The following is a 25,730-nucleotide window of genomic DNA, read 5'->3' as shown; positions in this document are numbered from 1 at the left end:
AAGACCTCTAAGAGCATTGAGATAACTTGGCCCAGCTCAACACTAAACCATGTCCCTAAGTACCAAATCTGCAAGCACTACATCATGATTGCACTGATTTTTTTCTCATGCTTGGGTTTTCCCAAGTGTATTTTATCATCTCATTCTGTAATAGTTCAATGAAAGAACTTACATGTGTGATGTTTTGTCTCTTGATGCAGCTGCTTAAAAGTTGCTCTTTGAACAGCTTCTAACTCACAGTTTCAGTGATGGGGCAGAGTACTTAGCAGCTTCATCTGTAGCAAGTCTTTTTTTTTTTTTTTTTTTTACCAGGAATGACAGGACAGTAACTACTAGAAGAGTTTGGTTTGGGTTTCTTTGGGTTTTTGGGGGTTTTTCTGGTTGTGGGGTTTTGGTTTTAGGTTTGGGGTTTTTGTTGTTGTTTTAGCTGCTTTTACTATTTTTCCATAGCAGTTCATTCATTGGCATTCATACTCCTCTTAATGCTTCAGCAGATCTCAGAAGCATGCTTTGTAGTTCCATAGCTGTCAAAAGAAGGTTGGTACTTCAGTTGAAACACATCAGAAACGTACAACCTAGAGATGAATTTCACAACACTGAAATAGTTAAGCACTGATTGTAATGGCATGCCAATACAAAGTATAAGTGGCTCACAGATTTCTGCTGAGTGCCTACTTATCAAGGAAGTCTGTCGGTAGAGGTAAGGATATTTGTGCCCACAGAACCTCTACTTTCCAATTTAATTCTATTGATTAATAGGTTTATCTACTTCCTTATTACCTGTAGGCATTAGATAATGTGAATTTAAAAAAACAGAGATGAGCAGAAGTCTGTAGCCACATCCACATATTGTGCTCTTTATTGTATCTTCAAGGAAGACTGCATGTCAGAGTCAACACAGGAAGCAACACTCTACCAGAGAAACTCTGGGAGTAACTGTGCTTGAAGTAAGAATAATTCCATCTGTAACTTTGACGACTAGAGAGGAAATGTGGATATCATGCCCTATTTGCTGAAAATTATCATTTTAGTCTTTACCCAACAAGCTTTGAAATTTGACACAGGCAGAGTAGGTTGCTAGAGCTATCACTTTGCAGAAACCAGTGACAATTCCAAGGCACACTTGGAATTTAGAAATCTCTTGCTCAAGAAAAAAGCAAATACTCACATTTTACCTGATCTTCATTTGATGAAACTAAATATTTGGGAAAAAACCTTTCTCTTTCAGAGTCAAAGCAAGGGCATTTGTACCCAAAAATTTTAAAGGAACCACAAAACTAAATAATCTCTGTCTGTAAATGACACATCAGGTGTTCCATAATGTCAACTGCTTTAAAATTAGATCTTTTAATTTCTTTTTGAAGCTAAATGAACCACAGAAAATAATTCAATTGAAAACACATCAAAATCAAATACCGAATGGATTTTACCTGCAAGCAGCACACAGCTCATTCCATATTCTGAATTTTTTCCCCAAAAGAAACTAGTTACCATTATATTCTATAATCATGACAACGGTCTTGATGTTCTTTTTGATTTATTAATTTACTTGATTATGTTAAAATGTGTTAGAAGTTAATCCATGTTGTAACTGAGTACCAAATCTTTCCCATCCCATTGCTACGATAGCCAAGGTTTTAAGACATTATACTAGGTGCATAGATTTCTCATCTATAGGACAAATAGGTAAGAAAATGTGAATTCTGAACTATGTCTTAGGGTGTTGAAAAGTTGCAGCTTCAGACACTACTGAGAATTTTTAATAACAGTTACTATACATTAGTATCTTAGAGATTTTTAAGACTTCCAAGAATGTTTGGTTATGGAAGAAGAACCCCAAACAAATAGAAACGTCTTCACCCATTAAAATAGTTGTGGCATTTGACCTTTAGTAGTCATTTAGGAAATTCAAGGCCCTTTCTGGTGCAATTCCAACCTCTCTAAAATAGAATCTGATATACGGCTGATGAATGGCACTCTGGTGGTGCTTATTTCTCTTTTTTGACTATAAAAGGGCAACTGATGGTGACTTTGACAGCAAACTTTAGACCTCTACAGTGAGTTTAATTCCACCCAAGGAAATTTACCCTTTTACCAATGAGACGCACAGTCATGGCTGTGCCACATTCGTCCTTTTTGGCGAAACAACCTAGACTTCAATCATGAAATGAGGTAAGCAATCAGGTATCCCAACCTCCATTTTACACATTATAGGTAATATAACACTGACAATAGGAAAAGGTAGTGTTAAAATGGAGCAATAGAGTTGCTCTGTATTCCTCCTGTGTATTGGTTTTGAGATTTGCAACCACACAAAGAAAAAAAATACATGAAATATCTTTTACTATTAATGAAAACATTCACTTGAAAAGGAAGCAATTGTCTGCTCTAGCTAGAGCTAGAGCATTTACATTAAACATTCTCTCTATAAAATCCTAATAGACATTACAGTAAGCTGTCTGCGTTAAGATACTCATTCACTATAGCCTTTAATGTTCATTTTTATTTTTGTGGTAATTTTTCTTGAATGTCTGTATTTTTCTAGCATCCCATTTAAAAATCTGGACTTCAACACCGTGAAGTATCCTAGCATATGTCTCAGAGCATTGACTTCCAGTATAAAATGTTGTTGTTTGTTATGAGTTACACAGGAAGTAAGTATAGGCATTTTCCTAGTTAAACCCAATCAAACATTTCCACTTTCTGATACTACCTTCTATGTCCTGCAGTATAATTAAATATACCATTGACTACCTGGTCTTTCTTGGACTTCCCAAACAAATTACCCTTTGAATCATCTCTGCCAAATTTCTTCTCCACTACCATAACTGCTTCAGTGTTGCTGATTTATGCATAGGCCATTTGGCACTCAGAAAGACTATCAGAATTTCCAATGTGTTGGATACCCTCTATTCTCCACTTGGCTCTTCCTCCTCAAATTATACTATACTCCCTTTTATTGTCTTACAACCACAATCCCGAAGGAACTGACATGAGAGAGAAAAGAGAGGAAATAGGATAAAGAACCTCATTATGTTGTGTACAAGTCTGCTACTCTTCATCTCTCTTTTCAGGTTTCCTATCCTCTTTGGTCAAGTCTCTTATGTCTGTGTGTTCTGTTTTATGTGTGTTGCTTACTTTATTACTTTAATAATCATGGGTTTCTTTCAGTGTATTTTCCTCAAATAATACAGTATTTTCAGTTTTCAGATGGGCACAAATAAAAGACCAGTTTAAATATTTGAAACTCTTGATGTTCTCTTCCAAGTCAGGAATATGTGTAATCCAGGTAAGCATATACTCATTTATGAGGCTTTCACACCTACCAAAGGCAGTTATGTATATATAAGCCTCCCTGTTTGAAACTTTTCATCTTTCTTATATATTAACATGTGGTCTCAGTTCTGGTAATACCAGTTAAGAAAGAATATCTTTTAGTATCCCTGGCAAAGATACAGGGTCAATGATTTCTTATGTCCTGGTAAGACACACACTCGTGTTCACAAACAGGACTTTTATTATTAGAATCAAAGGCTAACTGTCTCATAGTTTAGTTTTAAGATAAGCACAATAAGCAGCCCTTCAAATGGAAGGATCTCCATGAATAATGGCTTGTCATCTAAGCAGGAGCCAATAGTTATGTACTCAGGAATGACCTTAGTATGTTAATCCATTTTCAAGTAAAGCTGAATAGTCACCTATCTGGGCTGCCTCCAAGGCTGACCCATTTAATTTTCTGCCTGGGAGACATCTCCATGTTCTGCTTTCTCTTCCAGACCAAAGTGAATAGTTACTTGCCTGGAAGGCACTGTACTAAGTTTGATGAATTACCTCACATGCTGACCCAAACCTCTGCCTGTCTGGAAGGCACTGTCTTTCTATTGACCTAATTATTAAGCAGACTGTAACAGTTACATTTCCTAAGATGTGTAATGCAAATTATATCTAAAAGTGTCTGTCTGTAGCTTTATATTAATAATTCATATTTAAAGTCATCTTGGTTTTTAAAAGTAGCTGTGACTTTTCCTTCTGAAAAATGTTAGAACATTCATTTAACCATGACAATAATTTTTTTTGGTGGTGGTGGTTTATTTGTTGGGTTTTTTCTTTTACTTGATCAGTTTCCTGATCTTTATCTTTCAAAATGTAGAAAACCAGGAATTTATATTTCAGGTTTTCAAGGTCATTGTGAAGCTTAATCTATGATCCTGAATTCCTTTGTAATCTTCATTTAAAAGATGTTGTAAATGCAAAATAGTAGTGGTAGTATTTCTTAAATCTGTTCTGAGTTCACTAAACTCTTAGAAAATGAACCATTTACATGACAGCTGAGATTTATAGGTGAACATTGTCAGTGACTGCAGAATAGTCAGTGGATAGTGATAGTGGATGAGTAATAAAATTTAGTAACAAATTATATGTTAAATAGAGAAGGTTAAAAAAAAAAAGACAAGTAAAAGATGATTGTGGTAGTAAGACTAAAACAATAATAGAGAATATAAACAACATTGGAAATGGAAAAATCATGAGTTGAGAAACTTTCAGAAGTAGTACATTAGTGAAGAGACCAAAATAAAGTAGTCCAATTAAAATGTATACTGACATCTTTTAGGCTCATCTGATCTTTTCCTTGTAGTACTCAGAGATTTATGCTTAGCTATTTTCTTCAACTTTACATTTAGAAAGAGTATGATTTTACAGTAAATGTGTCTAAGCAAATTTCCATGTATGATGAATCAGACGTAAGTACCTGCATGTGTGCAGTAGGAAGTGTAGAGGGATTTGGACACACAATAACATAGACAACCTTCAAAGTAAATAATTCATTTTCAAGGTTATGGATGTGAATGTCATTATAGAATACAAGAGGTAGATCAGAGAATGCCTCTGAAATCAGAGAATACATCAGAGAGAGGAGGTCCAAGTCACACAAGGCAGACTATGACAGAGGACTGAGCTGTAGCCTGTCCCTGTGGGATCCATTAATGAAATACACTCTGCACTATGGACACAGTCCTAAGGAAAATTGCTCTATTCTCTTTCTGCATACTGTGGATTGGTTTAATGAATACTCAGTAATCATTGCACAGAACCTAGGTGCAAAATCTATACAAACAATTGATTTCTTTCCCCTGACTGACAATGAGACTTTCCCCTTTTTTTTGACATTCTGACTGTCCCAACTCTAAAGGTTCTCCGTCCTCTGTCATGTGAATCTGACTGAAAATCCGGTGGTGTTTTCTCTACTACCTCATCACGCTACCTCAAACTGGATAACTATATCACAGTTTTGGATACAGATCAGTATTCATTTTTAATCATTCCCATATTGACAGAGGTAGTAAACACCCTGCTTCTCTGATTAAAGTAGTAATTAAGGCATTTCATACATTGGGGATAGTGTTTTATTTTTACTGCCAGTGCTGTTACCACTAGAATTATTTATTAAACTGTGCCAGTGGTTTCATAAACATCCAGAACATCAAATGAAACACATCAAACAGCTTGCCCGGTCATACAAACTTAGTTCAAAGGTAAACCAACTTGACTCTTGCTGTTAACAAAGTCCATGAGGAAAAAGGAAAAAAAAAAATTAACATAATGTCCAAATTGCTATGTCTATGAAATTAAATGTCTAAAGATGGAGATCTCTGTTTTCTAATGAACTGAACTGCTGAGTAATTGTAATTTCCATTCCACAAAATTCTTCACATTTAACAGACATCATTTTACTTTGAGTCAGCGTATATATTTGAAAAGGTAGCTCTTCCCCTGGAAGGGAAATTTTCAGAAATAATTAAGTTTCTTATTCTATTTTACTGTAGAATACCAATCATAAAAGTTTTCAGCTTTCTTCTAATTTTCTTTCCTTTTATTTTTAAAAGCATAGAAAGACATAGAAAAATATTTTTTATTATTTAATATTAAAGAAAATAGAAAAAAATACTCCATAAATTAAACATGGTCTTATAGTTTAAATTAAATAGTCTTATTTGTTGTGTGCCATGTATTTCATACTCTCATTTTTTTAAGTGTCCCAACTGAAAAGTGTCATAGAGGATCTAGATTTTTGAATGATGAAAAGGTGAGTTATGTATTTTTTCACATGTATTTCTGTTTAAAAATGTTTTCAGGATTTTTTTATATACTGTAATTTAAAAAAATTAAATGCATAAGGAAAATGATTGAATAGACAGAAAAAAAATATCAAAAAGTTCAAGTCTGCTTAAAGATCTGTGTTAAAACTGGTCTTTTAAGATGTGGCTAAAAAGTAAAATCCCTGGAGAGAAAAAAAAAATCCACTTCACCTTGTGAAGCCCAAAGGGTTCCAGTTACAATGTGTCACCTTATCATTCATGCTTGAAGTGCTTTACTGCTTAATCATGTAATACTCTCATCTTGAACAATATCTGAGAGAATGAAAAATCTCTGTCTTCTTCAAATCTCACTAGAGCACAGTGTGTGATAGAGTAGAAGGTTCGGTCAATATGCTTTTGGTTTTTTACTCCTTGTTAAAATTCTGTAAAACTTACTGCAAAATTTTGAAAGTAGTAGTGAGAAAACTCTCCTCCACCAGGATTTCTCTCAGCCCACTTTTAAACATGATCCATAATTTGATCAAATGCTCTTGGGCACTATTAAATAGTAATAATGAACTTCACCTAAAGCCCTTAGTAATTTTGTTCCACATTTCCTTCTCTAATTATCCACTATTCCCTATTTATTATTGCTTCATTCCCTGCCTTGAGGCCTTCTAAAAATACTAAGAATGATAAATTAAACAATACATTTTGGCACCAAGTTAACCAGTGGGGAGGGTTATAATTTAATGGGTTGTCTTCTGAATTAATTATTTCTGAATTATTTAATTGCAGCTTCTAAACAAAATTTCTTGCTCAAAGTGTGACACTGAAAGCCAAAGTATCTTCATATATTCTGTAGCAAAAGGAAAAGCAAAACATTAAAACTATAAATATTTAAATTAAATTCACAAGGTGTCTCTACACAGTTCAATAAAAGCCTTCTATTTGTTTTATATTTATATTTTTGCTAATCATCAGTGTCTCCTCCCAAGAGTCATAACAGTATTTTTCAGGGTAATCTCACAAGTGTAATCACTAGGCAAATGGCACTCTGGAGTAAACATCTTTTTACCCATCTTTATTTTTTAGTAAGAGTAGCCATTGGCTTTTATATGACATCATTATACTTTTCATTCAGAATCTATTTTAAGTAAAACTCTGATTTTATTTTTAATATTAGAACTCACTGTTCTTTTCCAGCTTTATTGTTAATTCCTGATATAACTTCTCTTGTTCTTAATTTCTAAAATAAATATTTTTATTATTTTGAGGAATATGACATTTGGAGGAATACTAAGTAAATGGTGGCATTTGTGTGTGTTATCTAAGCAAGATCATGTGGATTAACCCATATAAAAACTTTGCTGAGATACAGCAGAGCAAATCTGTCAGTGTCTAGATTTATACTCTAGACACATTTTTCTGCATTGATACTGAAAATTCTTATTGTGGAAATAATTAAATGTGCTATGCAACTTGTCACTTGTCTGGGATTGACAAAATAAAGAGAAAATCAGGTCATGTGATCCATTTATCATGATGCCCTACATTTTGTAGGACTGTGTTCTTTCTTAAATAAAGGAAGACCATGTAATTCTTACACTTAGTAGACATATGGAAGTCTGAGTTTTAGTCCTCATGCTACTAATTAACGTCTCTTATTCAATATAAAATTTTCAATACCATGGATACACAGTTTTATTTCAGATTGTTTGTTTTCCTACTATTTTTGTTGCTACGACTCTGAGATGCCAGAGCAATACTCCATTATTTATCTTCCTACCAAAAAGTGGTGCAGAGAAGGAAAGGAAAACTTGTCCCAGACACTCAGAAATTGCAGATCATTTTAGCATAAATTCATTGGCTCCTGAGTAGCCACAGATAAGAATATACTCTAAGAAAACAGTCCTACTTTCACCACTTAACTATAAATTTACTGAAACATTGCTGACATATTTTGCAACATTTTAACCAGGGTTGTTCCTTCAAATTCATCATATACCTAATTCTTTTTCTCTATTCTCTATCCTTGGGCATACCTGCAGACTGATCCAGGTTCACTTAAAGTCATTAACTGTCTTTGAATTAAGAAGACAATATTTATGTAACATGTTCGCTAAGGGATAGAACAAAAAAAGCATCACAAAAATGTGTAAGATTGTGTGAGCTAAAATTTGGCACTTTACCATTTTATTTATGTTTCCACCACTCCCACATCCACATTTTCCCCCTTTTATATTTACTACAATACTTCAGGATACGTTGCTTCTGTAGGCTGTTTAGTCACTCACATACTGGATGTGAGGCAGAGAAATCCAGCTTTTGTCACATACCACTTTCTAACTCAAGACTAAGCTGTGAGCAGTGGTGTCTGTAGCAGCTGTCTTACTGGCCTAAGAAGAAGATGATGATAAAATGACATGAGCTGTACTTGCCTGGAGGATCCCAAGCTGTAAGGCAAGGCAGCAAATTAAAGCATCTGAATCTACAGTACCCTGGAAACTTTCCATATATTATCTAAAGCAAGGTAAGAACCTATGGACTAGAGTTCTCCTTACTGTTCTGGCAATTCTTCTCCATCCCACTCTGAATTTCAGTCTAAAACTTCTAGAGGAATTTTGGTCCAAGAAGTATGGACAAAAGCCTAACAATCCTCTGCTACTAGAAAAAGTGTTTGTGCTGCTCCCAGGTACAAACACTCAACATTACACAACACTGTTGAGTCTCAGGCAGGGCTAAGATGGAAAGTGTGATAGATTGCAGAGGTGTTTATGGTACAAGGACTAAGTATTGCATGCTTTCTGGATAGGCAGCACTGAAGAAGGCTAGATATTTGCACTACCTCAATTTATTTTTAGATCAACAGAAAATTAACTAGGGACACCTATCCAAAGGGTTGGAAGAGCTTTCTGGAGAGTAGCTCAACAGAATCAGTGAAAGGTATACAGCAAACTGTGATCTTTTGGCACATGATGAAGTTAGGAAACTCCTGAGAAGAGTGTATTTTCCTGCACCAAGCAAGATCCAAGCCTTAGAAATGACAAAAAGAAGGAAATTTTCTGAAGCACCCAAAGATGACTGTATGACTCTTTCTGCTATTCACTAATTCATAGACTGAAAAGGAGTGGAAGATCTGCCTTGTGAAACTGCAGAGGTGTAAGTTTTTTTTTTATTAGATTTGAATCATGACACCTGGAGTTTACCCTGTTTGAAGAATTGTTCTGTTCTAGTATCTTATTTTCTCTTTCAAGCATATCATTGATTTAAAGCCTGGAAGCAAATGGGAAGACAGGCTTACTGGAACAACTTCATAACCAACCATTTGCCTGTGTTTCTCTGATCTCTATAAACCACTTGATGAGTATCTTTTCTTTTGTTGTTAGGTTTGATCATCCAGGACATAATTAGTGATAAAGATGTTCCAAACTGCCAGTCTTCCAAGTCCAGCTGATTAAATCTAGACATAATGGCCTTAATCTCTTTAATAAGCCTGCTTAATACATCTTCCTTAACTTAAAGTCTGGAAGCTGTTAATCATATCTGTGTTATGTGTAGGTGATTTTGCTCTCCTTTAGTCATCTTTTTATAAATACTTGGCACATATATGGCAATGAAGTGGCTCGTTTGATGAAAGCATGCAGTCATACATACTGACAGTAGCATGAAATCTTAATTACAGCCAATAAAAATGTCTCATTTTCTGAGGACCAATAAAATTTATCTAAAGACATAAAATTAATGATGATGATGATGATGATAATAATAATAATAGTAATAAATTATTTTGGATGACATTAATATATTAACCTGTTAAGAAAATAAAGTAGGAAAAAGTGTTTTTAAAAACGGGGAAAAAATGGGTTTATATATTTTATAGTTTTATTTCACCCTTTCGTATTAGATAAAACTATGGAACAATGTTTCAGAGCATATTTGTACATTTACTAATAATTTGGATAAACACGCATGCACTAAGATATATTTCTTAGGAAAAATTCCTGTTTCATATCTGAAAATAATGAACATGATAATCCTCAAGTATTCAATAGATTATACAAAGTCTGAAAGAGCCATGTAATTTTTGAACACGAAAACCTAATATGGTTTTAAAGAACTGCGTGGAAGAATCACAGTTTGGCATTTAAAGATACCTATGACTGAGCAGCTCTTTTACTTTTGAAAATTTATTTATAATTCTCTTATTTAATGGTTTTGAAATAGTATCCTCAGAAATCCTGGGTTCTTTTTATTTATTTTACAAACAATAAAATATTTTTATTCAAGTAATCTATCTTTTTTTTTTCAATGGACTTGTTACAAGGGCTTGTAGTGATAGGATGAGGGGTAATGGCTTCAGACTGAAAGAGGGTAGGTTTTGATTAGATATTAGGAAAAAAATCTTTACTGTGAATGTGGTGGGACACTGGCACAGGTTGCCGAGAAAAGTTGTGGATACCCTGTCCATGGAACGCCAAGTTGGATAGGGTTCTGAGCAAGTTAGTCTAGTGAGAGGTGTCCCTGTCCATGACTGGAACTAGATGATCTTTAAGGCTCCTTACAACTGAAATTATTTGATGATTCTATCATTTAATATTAAAATAACCCAGAGTTCATAAATACAAAAATAAAATATATTCAGATTATTTTATTTACTTCTAAGAAGATTTGTGTCTGTGTAAAACTACTTTCTCTTTCTTCAGTCCATACCACAATGTTTCTGATTAGTTATCTAAATAAAATTTTAAGCTATATTTTGGTACTTTTTTGTAATGATTTAGGAGAATACAGGTTCTGTGTATTTGTTTTTGCTAATGTCCTAAGGTGCCAAATGAGCTAATGCTACTAAAATATATACATGGGGTTTTTTCTTTAATAGAAGAAGATGAAAAATAACTGCCATTCGTAGCTGAGTTTTGAAATAAAGATTAGTGTTTCTAGTATAATCCATATTCACAAATCTTTCTTACAGTGTGCACAAGATTTTGCTAATAGCTCTATCAGCACCAGTTTGATTTTTGCCTTTAATTTCATTACAAGATTAATGGGTTGAAGTTGGCTAAATATTCTGTTCTATTTCTGCATTTTTCCTTATCCCACTGTCGCATACCTGACATCCTCATGCAAATGTACAGTGACCTGTTCTACTCACAGTTATTCAGAGGTAAGTAGAGTAGTTATTTAGGATGAATGCAAAAACTGAAGTAGCATTTCGAGTCTCAATGTGAATTTTTCAACTCAAATACCACAAAAACATAATGTGTACTCTTCATTGAGCTTCCTATTCCTTTTGTACAAAATTGGAAATAAATTTTTTTTATGATTTTAAATGTCTCTATTTTTCAGTTCTTGTGAAAAATAGTAAAAACATTTTGAGGAATTAAGAAAATGAAAAATTGAGAAATATGTATTTTTTTTGGTGCACTGGTAAAAGCTAAATCACTTGGACACTTTTTCAGAATGCATACTATAATCAATTTTAAGTATTTTATTCACGAAAATAACTGCTTATAGACAAGTGTTAGCAATTTTTTTTTTCACTGAGAAAGTAAGAGCCGACTCTTCATTAATTTTCTAACTTTTCTTTTGACAGACCTGTAGAGGAATTCTCATTATAATGGCTGTTATTCCAAAAACGTATGAGCTACACTCTTAGAAAATGTGGGCATGTACATATCTACACGAGAGTTCCTAAACAAGATTATGTGTTAAGGCCCAAAAAAATGCATGTATGTGAAGTGATCCTAATATATCTATGTAGTGAATACCATGGTCCAGACTGCTCCAGACTTGCTGTAGGCTTTAGGTATAAAGTGGAGGACAAAATAAAACACGCTAAAAAGGAGTTTGGTTACTACACAATAACTATTAAAAAAAGTAGCAGATAACATGCCCCTTGAGAATATCCCTATCTCAAATATTTATATTTCATTGAGTATCTATGTTAATTAAAATCAAATACTGTAACCTGATTTTTCCAAAGAACCCCTGGTACTTTTTATGAATGGAGAATAAAAAAGATATTAAGTTAGGAAACTGAATCAAAATTCTAAATGTTGGTAAGTATTCTTCTTAGAGAATATATTTCCTTTTAGACCAATGTGCATATCAGGAGACAAGGATCAAATTTTCTGTCTGTCTGTACTTTCTACCTGGTATGAAACGTCCTTCAGTGCTATAATGAAAACACAGGAAAGTCTTGAATTTTCTTAAAGCTTAGAAAGGATGGGCTTCTCACAGCACTGCATGTCCACCCTGAACCCAGAGCTGGAGAGCTAACTGGTGCAGTAGGAATAATACTGAAGGCCTCTCTACAGGAAGAGCTAGCATATTTTGACTCTTTCATTATTGCTGAGAATCTTAATAGCGCTCTGCTCTGCAGGCTGCCCTAGAGACATCTCTTTTCTATGTGAAGTTGTACTAGGATTACCCCATAGTGTTTTCTTCAACCTGTGACATACTGTGACATGTAAGGCAGTTGAGGTGCAGGAAAAAAGCAAAGTTAAATTGTTTCTTTGCCCTCCTTTCTGCCATAAGGACCTTGGGAAGTCATAGTTGGTCTCTGAAGTTTAATTTCTTCATCAGTAAATTGGAATGAGCTCCAGTTCTTTCTTGGCAAAGCGTTTTTTGTTCCCTGGCTGAAAAAGAAGAAACAGACACTAATTAGGTATTACGGACATATTAAAGTGCTTTAATAGCAAGCACTCCTGTGTATATTAGACAGACAGATAATTGTATTTATTTGTAAAAAAGATACCATGTTATGATTTCTAAAATCACCAAGGTGATTTCAGTAATCACCTGTTATTGACATGTTTCTAACTTCATTGTATGATTTGAAAACATCTTTTTCCTATAACGTTGTTAACTTGAGGGAAATAGAGAAAAAAAGTAATAGAATAAAACTGGCTGCAAAACACTGAGGATTCATGGACTCAGATCTCTTGTAGGGTTCTGCTATGGAGAAGACCACAGTGGTATTGTTTTATTATCTCTGCTTTCAAGATAACACGCTATGAATACTAATGTTAAGTGGCAACAAGGAACAAGAGATAGGGTGTAGGTATATAATAAGCAGTAATAGAATGTGTTTGTTAGCTGTTATTTACATCTTTTGTAGAATAACTAAGTCTAATCTATGGGCTGTTAATTTTGTTAAAAATGGTGTACATTCACACTGTAGTGCATTGATTCTAATTTTGTGAGCTGCTCCTAAACTAAATAATTTTTTTCATTAGGCATGTATAGTGTCTTGAAACTAGACAACTCACAAGTCTCTTTCAGAGGAAATTTAAACAGCAATGTAGAAACATTATACTTCAAAAATTCTTAAAAAAACCCCTCACTCCAAAAAACCCAAACCCTTATAATTTCAACACATGTCACATAACAATAGTCATGGATAGCAGGTTATGTGCAGGATAAGATATGTTACACTATGCTGTCATTAAAATTATGCCACAAAATGAAGCATTAAAGGAAAATGAAATATTTCACAATAAACATACAGTACTTTAGATTGGACAGTCTTCTGATCTCACCTCCTGCTAAATGTTAGATGAGATTGCTCAGGACCTCCTACAGCTGAGTTTTTAATATCTCAAAAAATTAGGATTCTCCAGCCTCTCTGGAGAACCTTTTCCAGTGTTTAACTGTCCTCACTGTGAATTTATCTATACACAGTCTATTTCCATTATGTCAGCTTTTGACTTTTGTCTCTCAACTTTTCACTTTGCAATCCTAGTAAGATTCTGGCACCATCCTCTGTGTAACTGCTAAAAGATAACTGAATGGAGCAAACAGGTCATCTCTCAGCCTTCTCCTTTCCGTGTTGAAGAAACTCAGTTTCCTCAGCCTTTATTTCATGTTCCTCCTACCTTCATTGTTCAGTTTGTCAGTCTTTCTCCTGTATTGGGGAGTCCCAAGCTGAAAACAGTACTGCAAGTGCAGCTTCAGAAATGCCCCACAGAGGAGCACAGTGGCTTCACTTTTCCTACTGGCTGTATTTGTCCTGATGCAGACCAGTAAGTGGTTAGCCTTCACTAAAGCAGAGACTCATTGCTGATTCATGCTCAACTTACTCACAACTAGGACCACCAGATCCATTCATACAAAATTACTCCCCATGCAAACAGCATCTACCTATACTGAGGCACGGTGTTATTGCATCACAAGCATAGGACTTTTTGCTTGTATAAGTTGAATTTCATGATGTTTCTACCAGCCCATTCCTCCAGCTCCTGGAATTCTCTCTGAATGACAGTGTACTAGTTACTTCCCAAATTTGCTTTCTTCTGCAAACTCAGTAAGCGTATTCTTTCCCAGTCTCTAGGTCGTTGTCATGGATGAAGCACTTCACTTGTGAGAGAGAAATAGCAGTGTGTTTATTGATATAGAACTAAGTTTGATAGTAAATACAACAGTAGTTCAACAAGATCCAACATTATGGTTGACCTTCATTGTTTACTCCATAGAGGACCTCCTTGCATTCTAAACTTCTTTCTGAGGGGAGTTTAGGTGAGGCTGGATTCACATAGTACCCTATTTGGTCAATGGTTTATGTCCAAAGGACTACATGTGCACAGTCAGTCCTTTATATCACTTAGCCAAGATTTCAAAGTTTCAGCATGCTTATTACAATTCACACACCAAGTGTCTGATGAAATAAGAATTCTCTCAACCTCAAGGAGTAACCTTGGGAGGTGACCCTATACAAGAGGACATCCTGGTGTGCAGCCCACTACCATGCAGGAGAGCTGGATGGGCCCTGGAATGTCCACTATTTATGGAGTAAGGTGAATGACTTATATTTGCAAACCAGCCATATTTTGAGTTAGTACATGCTCAACTACCCCTCAGCTTTTGCACAAGACTTAGGTGTTGAGCAAGATTTGTGTCCCTTAACTGTTGCACTGTTACCTGTAAGCGAGATGCAGCCACCGCTACAACCACTGATGGTTATTTCTCAAGGAGAAAAAGTGAGGAGGAGGATCACACTATCACAGTCACTGATGAAGATCTAAACTGGATGAGCCCTAGTGTTAATCCCAAAGGAACAACACTCAAAAATATGCTTTTGAACTGCTGATGACTTATAAGCAAGATTTTTATGAGTTCAGTGAGCCTTACCTACCTTTTCTCCACCTTTTTAAGGCTATTTCTTTGCAGTTATACTACAGAGATTTTACAACTGACCCTCTTGCACTTACCCATTCATCCAGTTAACTCAATGTAGAAGACAATCATACTGAACAGGCATGATTTGCCCTTAGTGAATCCATGCTGGCTGTTTCCAACTACCTTTTTGCTTGGAAATAACTTCTAGAAGGATTTGCTGCATTTTCTGCACAGAGAGCCTGGATCTTCTTTCCATTATAGAGGATGGGCATAGTAATTGCCTTTTTCCAGGCTACAGGGAACTCCTTTGACGGGTACAACCCTTTGAAGACAACAGAGAGGGACCCTGAAATAATATATGAAAGGTCTCTCAGAAGTCTTGAATGTCTTCAGTCTGTCCCTGTTGAAGGTTTATACAGTTTATTAACATGATCCCTAACTTAATATTTTCTTACTCTTAAGTTGTACTTCTTTCAGTCAGACATGGGATGCCTGACAGCAAGTACAAACTGACACAAATGAGAAAATTAGTGTCTCTGCCCTTCATCATCAGCAATTCACTTTCCTCACTAATAGCAAACCTACATCATCTTTGGTTTCTGTTCTTGTTGTTGCCAACGTACTTACAGAAGCCCTTCCTGTTGATTTTCACAGTTCCAATTTCAACTATGAACTTTAGTTTGCCTAATTGCCTAATTCCATCCATGCATCTCATGTAACATTCCTATTTTCCTCTGGGCAAGCAATCTGAATTTCCTCCTTCCATAAGCTTCTTATTTGCATTTGAACTCCATCAGGAGTTTTTAGCCATGCTGACCTTATACCAAACCAGTCTGACTTCATTATAATAGGATGGACTATCCCTGTGCTTTGAGGAGTTTGTCCTTTACAATAACCAGCTCTCTTGGGGTTTGGTTTGTTGTTTTTCGGTTTGTTTTTCCTTTTTTTTTTTCATTTTCTTTTTTCCCCTTTGAAGCAGCATCCAAGGGATCCTTTCTACCAACTCCCTGAAATTCTTCCTTCCTTCTCTCTCCCTCATTTTCCTGAGGATATTCAATTATATCATCTGATGGTGTTTGGAATGAAGACTGCTGCTGACAAATCATGGTACTCATTTTTATTCAGAAGTAGCAGTTCTGGCAGATTTGACTTACCAACTTCTGTCCGTGCATAATCTGCATCAAAATACTGTCCTCAATGCAGCCCAGAAGTCTCCTGGTTTGCTTGTGTTCAATGCTATTGCCCTTCCAGAAGATGTTGGAGTAGTTGTAGGTTCTCCATGATAACTCTGTATTGCAACCATGAGACTTCATGTGTTTTGCAGCATTAATCAAGAACTGTATGATCAGGAGGTCAGTATCCAGTGCCTACCATAAAGTTTTGTCTGTCTATCTCTCCTCAAATCCAGTTTCATAAGCAGCTGATAAGTCTGTTGCATATTCCATAGCAGAACTCTATGTATTTCATTAATTTGTTGACATAAAGCACAATATCCCTTTTTTCTTCCCTGACTCTTTTTCCAATGTGAACCAATCTGAACATACCCCAGATTTCACTACCACGACTCCAAATTTAGCAAGATTTGTAATAACATTAGGACTAACTTTGTTCCTAAATTATCCATCTGCCACAAAATCTGTTTGTCTCTCCTGTTCTTCATTTAATTACACTTCCCTTACCATTCTACATTTGTTGGGAATAAGAGGTCAGGTTTTGTCTCTGAAGATGAATCCAACACAACTCTATAATGTCCTTCCCTGAGAATAAGAATATCATGAATATACTTTCTGTAATTTGTTCAGGGTTGTGGGTTTTGGGATTTCATTTTGGTGTTTGGTTTTCTGTGTTTTTGTTTTTGTTTTGTTGTTGTTGTTGTTGTTGTTGCCAGTTCACATATTCACATCCTCAGACAAATTTGCCTTAGCAGCACAGTATGCTACAATGCCTTTTTACTACAAGTTATCAGCAAAAATATATTAGATTTCCTATGTTCTTCTGTTCATACTTACATTTAAACTACTCTTAGAGAAGATTTGCACATTTTAATTTATATTTGGACATAGAGTGAACCATTAGCTGTAACACCGTGACTTCACGCACATAAATTAATTACATGTTTATTATCAGAGAGAATAGTAAGGTGAAAATACCACCCTTCTCAAGTGTTTGAAAACTTCAAAGTGAAGCCCCTTTGAGAAAATGCATATTTTTGAACGCTATAGTGATCCCTGCATGTTTTTGATACATCCGATGTAGACTTTTCAAAGCAATTTGTCTGTGTGATTCAGCAGTTAACATGACTAGAGGACTATTCCAAATCAACAGTTTGAATGTTGACATGTTTTAGAGAGTAAAAGAGTTTAAAAATATCAGCACAGTCTAGTCTATGCCAGTTGGCCTCAGGGACAGATAATGGCCATGTACACACTTTCCTAATACACACACATATATGAGAGAGTTCCTTATTACTTATCAATCAAATTGAGTCCTAATGTCAAAAATTCTTTATTACATATTGTGAAAAGTCTAAAGATTGTATATTTTATAAATACTGTATGGGAAATCAGTTAATCATGTGAGAGGAAGCACTCATAAGTAGGAAAGCACAAAGTAAATACAAATAAATCATGATGGCACTGCAGATAAATAATTGTTCTCACTGCTTTTCTGTCACATTCATTTATAAGGCTTCTTTTAGCCTTAGGTTTAGGAACATCTTATTTTTAGTCAGCTTGGAGCTGTAACTTTATTTTGAGAATTAATTAAAACTATCTTACTAAAGTACTTTTTAAAATCACGTCTTATAATGTAACATACTGATTGGTGTGGTGGAGAGGTTTTATTGCCCTGATGTTAATTCTTATTGAAAGATGATTAACTGGATTTAGGATACTCTTCCGCTATTCAGATCACAGCTTTCTTCCAAGTCATTACATATTTTCCTTTTGTTAATTCAATGTTTCCATTCCATTTATGAAGCTGTACAGGCTGCCACATATTATAAATTTAATAAAATCACAAGCTATCCTTTCCTTACATCAAAAATTTTTAAGTTAGACTGGTGATTAATGTGCCTGAAATGAGTTAAAAGATATCAGGACTGGTGTGTTTTGCTTTTATTTTAAACAGAAACCTATTGAAATGGGTACTAGGCAAGTCTCCATGAAAGAGTGAAATTAAGTTCTACCTTCTCTGTTCTAAGATATATGGACATGAAAATTTAGTGTGAAATTGTACCTGTCTAAAACGGTACACTTCTTATTTTGCTTCTCATGTCTACTCAACACTGAAGCTATTTTTTTTATTTTATATAACTGTTATAGCCCATCTCTAGTTTGAGAATTCATTAGTAGTCTATGTAGATGCATTGCCTGGTTCATTGGAGGGACAGTATCAATTTTTCTTTTATTACCTTAACCTCTCTACCATTCCCCTCCAGTCTTAAGGGAGAGGTGAAACAAATGTGGAGTTTTTTTCTGCATACATAAATTTTGTGATGCAGGTCAGCAGTGTAGGGTTACATAGTCCCTTTAGATTTCCTGGAAATGACAAAGGAGATAGACTTATATTGGAAAATAAAAATTCGTGTTCTGACCTACCTTGACTTGGGCATCTAACAGTTCAGTGTCAGATTTACCTCATGTACTGGTTTTGCACTCGGTAAGATACAGTTAGCCACTTCTAGAAGGTGTGTCATGTCATGTTAGAATGGGCAATATAATCTACATTAATAGATCTCTGGAGGTTCCTACTTTTTTTACTAGGACATGAAAGAAGACTGAAGATGACTACAGTATAGACGTCTAACTTTAAGACATAAAAAATAAGATGAAAGTAATTTTACCCTTTCTCTGACAGCTGGTAAAGTTGTCTTACATGTGATAAATATTACATTTAGACAAATTATGCAGTCACATAATAACAATTTTTTTTTCCCCTTGAAACACAAGTCCTGGACAACAGCTTTATATGAAAATTCTTAGTGTTATTTTTAGAACAAACTTGAAAGTAAAATTTTCTGACAAAAAGGCAATCCATACAAGTTTATAATACAGACAATAATGTTATTTGTTTCAGGGTTTTTTTCTAGGAGAATGAAATTTTAACCCAGTCTTATGACTATTTTTAAAATCGGTGTTTGGTAATATTAATATTTTTAAAAAAAATGTTTGGTTATTTCTTAATTACAGAGAGTCAAAATAGGTAAAGATCTTGCACTTCAGCATAAATCTTCTTAAAGAAGTCTTTATAACCAGTTAGGCACTTAACACACACAAAATACCAGCAGATTTTATCACAACTACTGCTACTATCTATGACACTTTTACTGAGCAAGTTTCTGATTGCCAAATGGAGAAAGAGTGGAACTGATTGTGCTGCAAAAGGAACAGTACTAGCCATATCATTTTGCCGAAAGAGCTGTCTCAGGGTAGAAAGAGAAAGATAAAAATCAAAGAGATAGATAATGCCATCTTATTAATTGGTGTATTAGAGGAAGAAAGATCTAACAAGCAGTCCATGCTCCCTGAACACTTTTTAAAACTTGAATAGTTTTAAAAACATAGGCTACTGAAGCAGGATTTAGTTAGAGTTTGATACACCATTTGTAATTCTATAAACATACAAGTATAAACATTTACATACATTTAAGATGCATGCATTAAGCAATTCAGAGAAGATTTAACACAAGTTTACGTGATTAGGTTCTATGCATGATAGCGGCAGTGTGGACATCTATCTTTGATAGAAAGTCTAGATGTGTTTAAACCCTATCAAAAAGAGTCATTTGGCAGTGTATGATAAATGTTATATGTTGACTAAAACCTCACATTCCTATTCCTTTAAGCATAAAACTGGAGACTACATCAAACCCTGCCTGTGTTGTCCCATATTCTCATCCTCCTTGCCCTCTACTTCTACCCTGAGCCACTTAGGTTCTTGCCATTAACTTTTTTATTCTGTATCTTGATCTTGGCTTAATAATCATCTATGACTCATGTACATATACAAAAATAAGTGTTAAAAAATCATCTTGTATATTTTGAATCAGTGTCAGCATGTATTGAGAGAGAAAATGAGAAGATCGTAACAGTGACAGTAGGGGTTTTTGTCAGAAAACCTGTTTATGGGTATAGAATCCTGGCAGAGGTGTTTTAAACCTTCATGGCAGGAGAGGAAGAGGTGGAGTCCTAAAACCTAATATCTTAAACATTGATATCTGTATGGGCAAAAACATTATCATACAAAGATCTAAATTATTTCTTTACCTCTGTAAAATGCAGATAAATATCCTTAACCGCTCTGTGAAAGCACAGTAAAATATCTGGATAGACATACCACCAACTTGTGGAGTATTTTCATGTCATAATTTTTTTCAAATTATATTTTAGTATATGTTGAATGTGTCCAATAGGATAATAATTTCTAGCAATATAGCAAAAAGTGTATTTTCCATGTTAAAAGTATGGAAACTCTTACTACTGTAAGAAGTTGTTTGTCACTGAAAGGCTAGCTTCCTTACAAAAAGGACCTTAAGCCTCAACACTTGTCAGAAACATTCACACTTAGAATCAGGAGAATTAACTCTATTATTCTTATTCACACAGTCTCTGACCTGAAAGAATATTTTTCATTGTTTTTAACAAGCTAAAAAACTTTTATTTTACACCTCCACCTGAATTTTTCACCTGTCTGTCTACAGGACAGAAAGAAAACTGGTAGAATTTCAGATTAGAAAAATAAGAAAACCACCAGAATTTTTTTAGATAGATATGTCACAGTGTGATAACCATAAAAGAGAATAACGTGGATTTCATACTGCTATGCCTTTCCTTATATTTCATCACATTTTAAACAAATGATATGACAAAAATTCCTACAATGTATAGCAGAGGTATGGAGAGAAGATTTTAGCTCTGGAGTTTGCAATATCATTAAAATATATTGATGCATACAGTTCTTTATATTATAATTGATAATCTATACAGGAAAATCTATGCTAATGAAATCACTTGTCATTATAAAGTATTGTCTATCTATATTTTTGACACTGCACTCTTAACTTATGCCTTTTTCAAATGTTTGGTGAATCAGTCTTCCTAAGTGAGTGCATAAACTCTCTGTCAAATCAGTGGAGAAGGTGTTCCACTTGTGAGCATTTCGCTTAGTACTTCTTCTTTGGATTCAAAGTCATAAATCATGGTGATGAGTTTCCCCCTTAAAAAAATTACTTATTCCTGGGACAGAATATTTAACCATAGAGTTCTTATTTGGAAAAAAATTATGTTAGCCTTCAGATACAACCACATTTCATATCTCTCCAGTCCAGTAAACTGTATTATTTAAAGAAATTAGTGATCACTTGAGACTGGGAGGGAGTTTCCTCTATTTTCCCCCAAGTAACTCAGAGTAAAAAAGATTTTGACAGAACTTTCTACTACCTGGCACATGAGAGCATATCAAACAAGGTTTATTACCTTTCAGTCATGAGTTTACTAGAAAAAAAAAAGCTTGTTTGACTTTCATGGAATTGTGAGTCTGGCAGTCACTCCACAGAGAGTCCTACAGGCTCCATCAGGGGAGACCGTGGAAAACTTGTAGTCTAATATAGGATTTAGCCATAGGATGACTAAACACTGACATTCATACAGTTTTAATGTCTAATGTTAAGCATTAAAGATATCTTACTGACAAACATTGAGGAATTTTGGCTCTTTTCATAGTTTAAAAGACATTCTGAAGATCTCAAGACTGTTGTAGGTTGATGTAGTGGGTTAATTTTTGCTGGTTGCCAGTATCCCATCCAGCTCTCTCTAAACAAGATAGGAGGAGAAAATAAAATGAAAAATCATGGATTGAGACAAAGGCAATTTAATAAGAAAAGTAAAAGCTGTGTGCAGAAGAAAGTCAAGAAGGAATTTGTTCACTACTTCCCACTAGTTACTAAATTGATGTTGAAAAAAGAAGTATGAGAACAAAGAACAAATTCAGAGCTGTGCGAACAGCAGAAATTTGGGACAGAACAAGTACAGAGCCCAAAACCAGAACTGAGAACTGGAAACAGGGCACTTGCTACATAGGCAGATGCTGAAGAAAAGGGACCAGTTTATTCATAGTATGCAACTGAAGGCACCTTAAGAAACTCCTGCTCCACACAGGACTGGAATAATCCCCTCTTTTTGTATGATACCTGCTGAGTTGCTTCCTTGGTCTTTCCTCTGTGGGCATGAGATTTGCACGCTAGTATTATAAATAGCTGCCTTGTTTTGAACAATTTTGTTACTACAGCTACTGAAGTTAATGGGACTGTTTATATGTCCTAAAGCATAACTATACTGAATCAGTGTGTTTAATGATAAATTCTGTTGATTAAGTGAGAAGTGATGACGTACATCATTGCAGAGGAATTTCTAATGATTGTTCTCCCAGTGCAAACTGTCATCTCCAAATGGTACAGTAAAATCTGTTCACTGAAAAGATATTGAGAGTTTACCCAGAATTCCTTAACATCAATTATTTGCTGAAATTATTATAGGAAAATTATGTTTCTTTTCTCTTCAAAACATAAACTTATGCTTATAAAAATGCTTCCTCTTCAAAATCAGAAGTTTTCCCAAGAGGAATCCTGTATTCCACAAAGATTTGTAGCAAAACTAATAATCAATGAAGTTTATACACATAAAACCCTCCAAAGTATTGTGATAAAGAAATAAGACATTCACATCTGCCTGGCATGAGAAGTAGTTTAGCAGAGGAAGCCTAAAGCCGTGTGTTTTTCACTGGGAAGATGTCAGAGTCCAAAAGAAAGGCTAATATTTACCTTTTCCAGAGTAAGCTACATGGTAAGTTTAGTGTAAGACAATTTTAATTGCTGATTGTTTCCATTTTTTTTTGTCTTTCTGGCTTTACAGTTTAGAAAGATTAATCTTCATTTCTCAGCAGCTGACTACTTAGAGTGAAAAGCTAACCAGAATGACAATAGTTGCTGAAACAGATAATATAGCTAAAAATGTGATGTATACTGGCTTGGATTCTAGACAATGTGTAGCATTCATTTTATTCTCTGGACTGAAAGAAGAATTAGATTCTTCATATGAACAGTGTAAAATTGTGATGTGTAGTGTATGAAGGTCAGCAAGTTTGATTCACCTGGCAATATAAACAAATAAACAAATAGAAATGCAAAAAAAAAAAAATCAGAGTTCCCTGCTAAAACGTGCTCTGTAAATTTTAAATTAGCAATCAAAAATTATCTTTTTCCAGAAGCAAAAAGAAAAAAAACCCAACTCTGTCTATAGTAGCAATGTTGGAACTAGATGATCTTTAGGGACCTTTCCAATTCACACCATTCTTTAACTCTATGATTCTATGATATTTTCTAAATTATATACACAGTATAAACCATATACACTATATAAACAAAGACCTATATAAATTAACTTATATATGTTTATTTTAAGGTTTTGGCTGCATAGCATTGAAATTAATTTATGTGTTTTCCAATCATAATGATGAGAATCCCTCTCACAGTAGTATTGCTCTCTGGAGTAAAATGTCTACAACCCCATAAAATCTCTCTTTTTTAAAATGAATTTATCCCATAAAAACATATAGGATAAAATATATAAAATGGTTTATCCTATATAATTTTATAAAAAGCAATCTACTTTGATGTTTGGTATCACAACAGATATTTTTTAGTTGTTTTCCTTGCCCACATATGTCCCTTTTTCACCTTTTATATGAACATCTACCCTGGAACCGATACTTCATTTTGATACAAGGCACAAGATTTTGGTAAAAATCAAAAATTTTCATAGAGCTGAGCGTGGAATGCAGAAATTATACTGACTTCAGGTAAGAAGAGCCATACGCCCTCAGCCCCAGCTTTCAGATACCAAGAAAACTGGTTCTTTTACTGATTATTCCATCACCAATTTCTTCAAATTTTAATACTGCTCTCTAACCTTTCAAAAGTATCAATTTACTACAAGCAGCAGAAAACAAGACTAAGCAAAAACCTAACTAAAAAACTATCTATCCCAAAGCTTAGGATGGAATCATAGAATCACAGAGTCATAGAATGGTTTGGGTTAGAAGGGACCTTAAAGATCATCTAGTTCCAAACCCTCTGTCACGGGCAGGGACACCTTCGACTAGACCAGGAAGGACAGAAAATGAGAGGGTTATCCTTACATTCCAAGTCCTTCAATCAAATTTTTTTTTTTATTTATTCTTTAAAAACAGACAACAGGATGGGGAAAAAAACCACAAGCCACTTTTAGTCAAATACATGTTTTAAAGAACTTCTTAAAACATGCAAATCACATAAACATCAAGTGATATTCCTGCTGGCATGCCATTTCACTCCCCTGCTGTTTCCCTCTATCTGTATCATCTCTTTCTCTGTCAAAAAAAAACTTGGCAAAATTATTTGAGCCAAGGGCCTCAGAGATGAGTAAAGGACCAGAGCATCTGGCATACAAGGAGAGGTTGAGAAAACAGGGACAGTTTAGCCCAGAGAAGAGAAGTCCCAGGGAGATCTTATCAATGCGTATCTTAACAATGTATACTGACCTTATGGGGTCAGTAAAAAACATGGAGCTGGGATCTTCTCATTGCCCATGAATGGGACAAGAGGAAATGTTACACACATTAAAAGTAATGAAATTCTGTTATCTTTTTTTTTATTGTGATGATTGTCAAACACTGAAAGAGGTTTTCTAGAGAGGATCTCCACCCTTATACGTATTCAAAACAGGAATGAACATGGTCTTGTTGTGCCGACCCTGCTTTTAGAAGGGGCTTGGACTTGAATCTGCAGTGCAGACTACAGAAGTGCCTCCCAGCCTCAGTGAATTTGTGATTCTGTGATTCTGTCATTTGGCAAATCTTGCTTGCAAAACTACTTGTCCAATTCAGTACCTCTTGTTCTGTTTATTTGTTTGTTTGCTTGCTTGTTGTAAACATTTAGAAGACAGATTTTGCTCTCTACAAACATTTCAAAAAGAACTTTAATTAATAGAAGTACAGAGACTGATATGCAAATGAGTATTCTTGTGTTTGATTATACATTCTTGAGTGCAATTATGGGTATTCACTTCAAAGTGCTATCATAGCCCTCCATAATGTATATTCATGTCCACTGGCACAACTCCTATTTCAAACCTTTGAGCAGATCTGATCAGCCCAAATTTAAAAGAAAAATTTTCTCCCTACATATGAAGCCCATCATCATTACCAGAATCCAATCCTAAAACCTATAACTGTATCAGTTATACAACAAACTACAGCCAGGTTCTCCACCCGCTGCTTGGAGAGATGAACCCCTGCTCCAGCATGGGGTTCCTCCCACAGGAAACAGTTCTCCATGATCTTCTCTAACATGAGTTCATCCCATAGTCAACGGTTCTTCACAAATTGCTACAACGTGGGTTACTTTTCCACATGTGCAGTCCTTCAGGCACAAGCTGCTCCAGCATGGGTCCCGCACAGGGCCACAAGTCCTATCAGGAAAATCTGCTCCAGTGTGGG

Source organism: Corapipo altera, unplaced genomic scaffold (assembly GCF_003945725.1).
Source record: "Corapipo altera isolate COAL_440 unplaced genomic scaffold, ASM394572v1 0, whole genome shotgun sequence".
Taxonomy (NCBI): domain Eukaryota; kingdom Metazoa; phylum Chordata; class Aves; order Passeriformes; family Pipridae; genus Corapipo; species Corapipo altera.
This window is presented reverse-complemented; position numbering follows the sequence as displayed.